Below are 6,000 nucleotides of genomic sequence, written 5' to 3' on the forward strand. Positions count from 1 at the left end.
ATTCAGTTTTTCTTTAAATCCCACCCCCTCCCAGACTTTGAACTCTCTACTCATGGGAGATTAATGAGCTTCCCTCTGTTCATCTTGTTTAATCCTGTTGTGGATTTTTCTGTCTCTAGGAACAAAAGCTAAGAGGTGATTTCCATCTGTTGAATCAAGTAATTCAATCAGATGAGAAATGATGGCAGATTTTTCAAATTCGGGATCAGAATCAAGTTTAATATCAGCAGCATATGTTATGAAATTTGTAAATCTCTCATGTTAATTCCACGTCCCATTCCCATTCTGATATGTCTATCCATGGCCTCCTCTACTGTCAAGCTGAAGCCACACTCAGGTTGGAGGAACAACCCCTTATATTATGTCTGGGTAGCCTCCAACCTGATAGCATGAATACGAATTTCTCTAACTTCTGTTAATGCCCCTCCTCCCCTTCTTACCCCATCCCCAATTTATTTATTCCCCCCTCCTTTTTTTTCCTCTCTCTGCCCATCACTTTTTGCCTGTTGTCCATCTCCTTCTGGTACTCCCCTCCCCCTTTATTTCTCCTTAGGCCTCCCATCCCATGATCCCTTCCCTTCTCCAGCTCTGTATCCCTTTTTCCAATCACCTTTCCTGCTCTTAGCTTCATCCCTCTCCCTCCTGTCTTCTCCTATCATTTCGGACTTCCCCCTGCACTCTACTTTCAAATCTCTTACTATCTTTTCTTTCAGTTAGTCCTGACGAAGTGTCTCAGCCCAAAACGTCGACAGTGCTTCTTCCTATAGATGCTGCCTAGCCTGCTGCGTTCCACCAGCATTGTGTGTGTGTTGCTCCAAATACTATTTCAGTTTTTTCCCGTCAGAAACTTTGAAAAAATTATGGTGTATATTTGTTCAATTATGATACCATAAGACAAGGGATACCATAAAACCCTTTTTGCCCCACGCACTGGTTTAAAATTGACAATATTCTTGCGGACTGGCCGACGGGGGAGTGGGGGGGCACACAGGTGTTAATCACGACCGGAATATAGGTGATAAGTCAACTATAAGTCACTTATAAGTGGCTAATACATTCAATTTCATTTTTAAAAGGGTTTATCTAACGAATTTAATATTAAAAATACTGCACATATTTTACTCACAGGAATATAGTGATAAGTTAATTATAATTCACGTATAAGTCAATAGCATCATAACATTTTAAGTAAGGTTTGGATATTAAACACACAGCGCATATTTTCCTCATATGAACATATAAAATTATTGCAACACACCAGTGAGAAGACAAGGTGAGGGCCGAAGGTCCCTGTACCGGGGACGTAGCGGTCGCAGTCCTGAGAAAGCGACCGACCGAGCGAGGAGTGCAACAGGGCCCGTCCCCACCCCCCTTGTAGGTAGGTAGGATTTATTGGCAGACAGAAGTTTGGCTCGAGGGATGACTTTCAGCAGATCACAGCAAGGTGGCTGCTCTGCTACTTACGAAACCCTGAGCCTGAATTAGGTCGTCTGCGAATATTTTACCACCAGGTTCCCCATGAACATTCGGTGTGCTAAACAGGTTTAGAGGCCGCGCCCGTCTGTCCGCGCCCCAGGCCAGTAGCAACTGCACTTCTCGCTGGCCGTGCGAGGTGGCCGGTTACCTGAGGCCAACCAGTGATCCCTGACGCGAGGTATCACTGCATTTAGGCGACTGATGACCTCGCGTGCGTAATGACCTCACGTGTGTTCAAGTTCAACAGTGGGCGTAACAGGGAATGAGGAAAGGTGCAGCTGACTCATATCGTTTCATATCGCCAAATCATGTCATTTCCTCGCTGCCCGGTGGTTGGGGACCACTGCCATAAGACCATAACACCAGATACAGTATTCTCTCTTCTTCTTGACAAATTCATCTTAATAGCTGGTAAAGCAAACTTCAAGGAGAGCTTCTTTCCTTAACATTGGGATTTTAGTTGTGAATGCAAAGATCTAATATCACAGGCAAACACAGACAGTCTGCAGATGCCTGAAATTCAAAGCAATACACACATAGGGTCGGAAGGTGTTAAATCATTGTCGATACAGCTAAAGAACTGCAAGGTTAGAAAGACCCTGATGGGAGTTGCATACAGACCCCCAAATTGAATTGAATTGACTTTATTTCTTACATCCTTCATATACATGAGGAGTAAAAATCTTTATGTTACGTCTCTGTCTAAATGTTCAATGTGCAATCATAGTAATCTATAATAATTTATAATATATAGAACAGTCAATGTAATATAGAGTACACTCAGATCAGCATGAGTTAATCAATGGCCTGGTGGAAGAAGTTGTCCTGGAGCCTGTTGGTCCTGGCTTTGATGCTGCGGTACTGTTTCCCGGATGGTAGCAGCTGGAATAGATTGTGGTTGGGGTGACTCAGGTCCCCAATGATCCTATGAGCCCTATTTACATACCTGTCCTTATAAATGTACTGAATCATGGGAAGTTCACAACTACGGATGCGCTGGCCTGTCCACACCACACCCTGTAGAGTCCTGCGATTAAGGGAGGTACAGTTCCCATACCAGGCAGTGATGCAGCCAGTCAGGATGCTCTCAATTGTGCCCCTGTAGAAAGTTCTTAGGAAATGGGGGCCCATACCAAACTTCCTCAACCATCTGATGTGAAAGAGGTGCTGTTCCACCTTTCTCACCCACAGCTGGTGTGTACAGACCACGTGAGGTCCTTGGTGATGTGGATGCTGAGGGACTTCAAACTGTTTACCCTCTCAGCTCCGGATCCACAACCAGCTCCTTTGTTTTTGCAACATTGAGGGAGAGGTTGTTTTCTTGACACCACTGTGTCAGAGAGATGACTTTTTCCCTGTAGGCCACCTCATCGTTGTATGAGATAAGGCCAATCAATATAGTGTCGTCTGCAAATTTAATTTGCAAATTAGAGCTGTGGGTGGCGACATAGTCATGGGTATACAGGGAGCAAAAGAGGGGACTCAGAACACAGCCCTGAGGGGCTCCTGTGTTGAGAGTCAGAGGGGTGGTGGAGGTGAGGGAACCCACTCTTGCCAACTGCTGGCGATCTGCCAGGAAGTCCAGGATCCAGCTACACAAGGAAGGGTCACAGCCGAGGTTGCTGCACTTCTTAGAGAGCCTAGATGGAACTATGGTGTTGAATGCTGAACTGTATGAGCACAGAATTCTCACAGAAGCATCCTTCTTCTCCAGATGTATAAGGATGGTACATACAGCAGTGGCTCTTGCATCATCCGTCGATCGGTTGTATCGGCAGGTGAACTGTAAGGGGTCCAGTTTGGGTGGTACCAAGCTGCAGATGTAATCCTTGAACAGCCTCTCAAAGCATTTGCTTATTATTGAGGTGAGTGCGACAGGACGCCAGTCGTTGAGGCATGTTAGCTTGGTCTTTTTTGGTACAGGGACAATGGTGGATGTTTTGAAGCAGGAGGGCACTCTACACTGGGAGAGGAACAGATTTAAAATGTCAGTAAACTCACCTGCCAGTTGTGCTGCACACATCCTGAGTACTAGCTCTGGATGCCATCTGCTCCTGCAGCCTGGCGACTGTCCACCCGTTGGAAACGTCAGAGATGGCAAGGCTGCAGGTTGAAGCGGTGGCTTTCCTCGGAGGCTCAGAGTTAGCGACATCGAATTGAGTGTAAAAGCGATTGAGCTCATCTGGGAGAGAGGCCGCGATGTTGGTGGCACCACAACATTTGGCTTTGAAGTCTGTGATGGGACGCAGCCCTTGCCAGAAGTCACATCTGCTATTCGTTGTGAATCTTGACTCAATCTTGACCCTATATAGTTGTTTTGCAGCTTTAATAGCTTTGCACAGATCATAGCTGCTTCTCCTGACCTCTAGCTGATCACCAGTGATGTAAACTCAATGTCACGCTACTCGCACAGAAATATTGATCCAGGGTTTCTGGTTCGGGAGGACCCTGGTCAACTTTTGGGGGACAACATTGTCGATGCGCTCCTGGATGAAGCTCGTGATTCCATCAGTGAGCTCGGAGACATCCTCATCATGGAAGATATTCCAGCTGACATCATGGTAAGAATGTGGTCCACAAATTACAGCGAAAGATAGAAAACGCATGCCCAAAGGGCAAAGCTACAATAGTCACGGGGGGATTCAATATGCAGTCAGATTGGGAAAACAAGTTGGTGCTGAAATAAAGGAGGGGGAATTTCTAGAGTGCCAATGAGATGGATTTTTACAGCAACTCGTGGATGAGCCTTCCAGAGGATCAGCTATTCTTGACTGAGTGTTGTGCAATAAACCAGAATTGATTAGAGACCTTAAGGTAAAAGAACCTTAAGGGGAAAGTGATCGTAATGTGATTGAATTCATCCTGCAATTTGGGAAGGAAAATCTAAAAACAGACATATCAATATTATAGTGGTGTAAAGGGAATTACAGAGGCATGAAAGAGGAGTTGGCCACAATTGATTGGAAAAGAACACCAGCAGGATAATGGCACAGCAGCAATGGCTGGAATTTCTGGAAGTAATTCAGAAGGCACAGGATATGTACATCCCAAAGAGGAAGTAGTATTCTGAAGGAAAGGTGACACAACTGTGGCTAACAAGAGGAGCAAAAGCCAACATAAAACCTAAAGAGAGGGCATATAATAGGGCAAAAATTTGTGGCAAGTTAGAAATTTGAGAAGCGTAAAGGACAGGTTACACCTGAACACGAAGTGGTCCAATATCCTAGCTGGCAGGTTTAATAGAGCTGTTAGGGAGGGTTTAAACTAATTTGGCAGGGAGATGGGAACCGACGTGAGCTGAGGAAGGGGAAAACAGAAATAAATCAAAGATAGCGTGCAACAGAGATGATAGAAAGGACTGACAGGAACTGAGGCATAATCACAGCCAGTGGGATGAGTTACAGGGCAATAGAAGCATGGCGCAGTTAAAACAGAAAGCAACAAATACTGGACTGAAAGTGTTGTATTTGAATGCACGCAGCACAAGGAAGAAAACAGATGGACTTGAAATTCAGCAACAGATTGGCAAATATGATGTCGTGGCTATCTCTGAAACTTGGCTAAAGGATGGCTGAACATCCAAGGATATACAGTGTATCAGAAAGATAGGTTAGTAGGCAGAGGGGGTGGATTGGCTCTGTGCATAAGAAATAAAATTAACTCATTGTAAAGAGATGACAGGATTCAAAAGTCCCATCATGGGTTGAGTTAAGAAATGGCAACGGTAAAAGGACCCTATTGGCAGTTATATACAGGCCTCCAAACAGCAACCGGGATGTGGATTACAAATTACAGCAGGAGATAGAAAAAGTGTGTCAGAAGGGCAATGTCATGATAATCATTGGGGATTTTAACATGAAAGTGGATTGGGAAAACCAGGCCAGTACTGGACCTCGAGAGAGAATTTGTAGAACGTCTAAGGGATGGCTTTTTAGAACAGCTTGTAGTTGAGCCCACTAGGTGATCGGCTGTGCTGGATTGGGTGCTGTGCAATGATCTTGAGGTGGTAAGAGAGATTAAGGTTAAGGAATTCTTAGGGAACATTGATCACAATATGATCGAGTGCACTAAAATTTGAGAAGGAGAAACTAAATTCCAATGTGTCAGTATTTCAGTGGAATAAAGAAAATTACAATGGCATGAGAGGGGAACTGGCCAAGGTTGAATGCAACAGGACACTAGCAGGAAGGATAGCAGAGCAGCAATGGCTGGAGTTTCGCAAAAAATGTGGGAAGGGCAAGATAGATAAATTGCAAATAAGAAGAAATTTTTTGAATGGAAGAAGGACACTACTGTGGCTGACAAGTGTAGTCAGATCCAAAGTAAAAGTAAATGTGAGGGCATACAAGAAAGCCAAAGTGGGAAGACAGAGGATTGGGAAGTTTTTAAAACCTTGCAGAAGGAACTTAAGAAGGTCATTAGGAAGGAAAAGATGAGTTATGAAAGGAAGCTGGCAATAAAAAAATATACTAAAGGCATTTCTAAGTGTATAAACTGTAAAAGAGGTTAGATATAGGACAATAA

Source organism: Hypanus sabinus, chromosome 16 (assembly GCF_030144855.1).
Source record: "Hypanus sabinus isolate sHypSab1 chromosome 16, sHypSab1.hap1, whole genome shotgun sequence".
Taxonomy (NCBI): domain Eukaryota; kingdom Metazoa; phylum Chordata; class Chondrichthyes; order Myliobatiformes; family Dasyatidae; genus Hypanus; species Hypanus sabinus.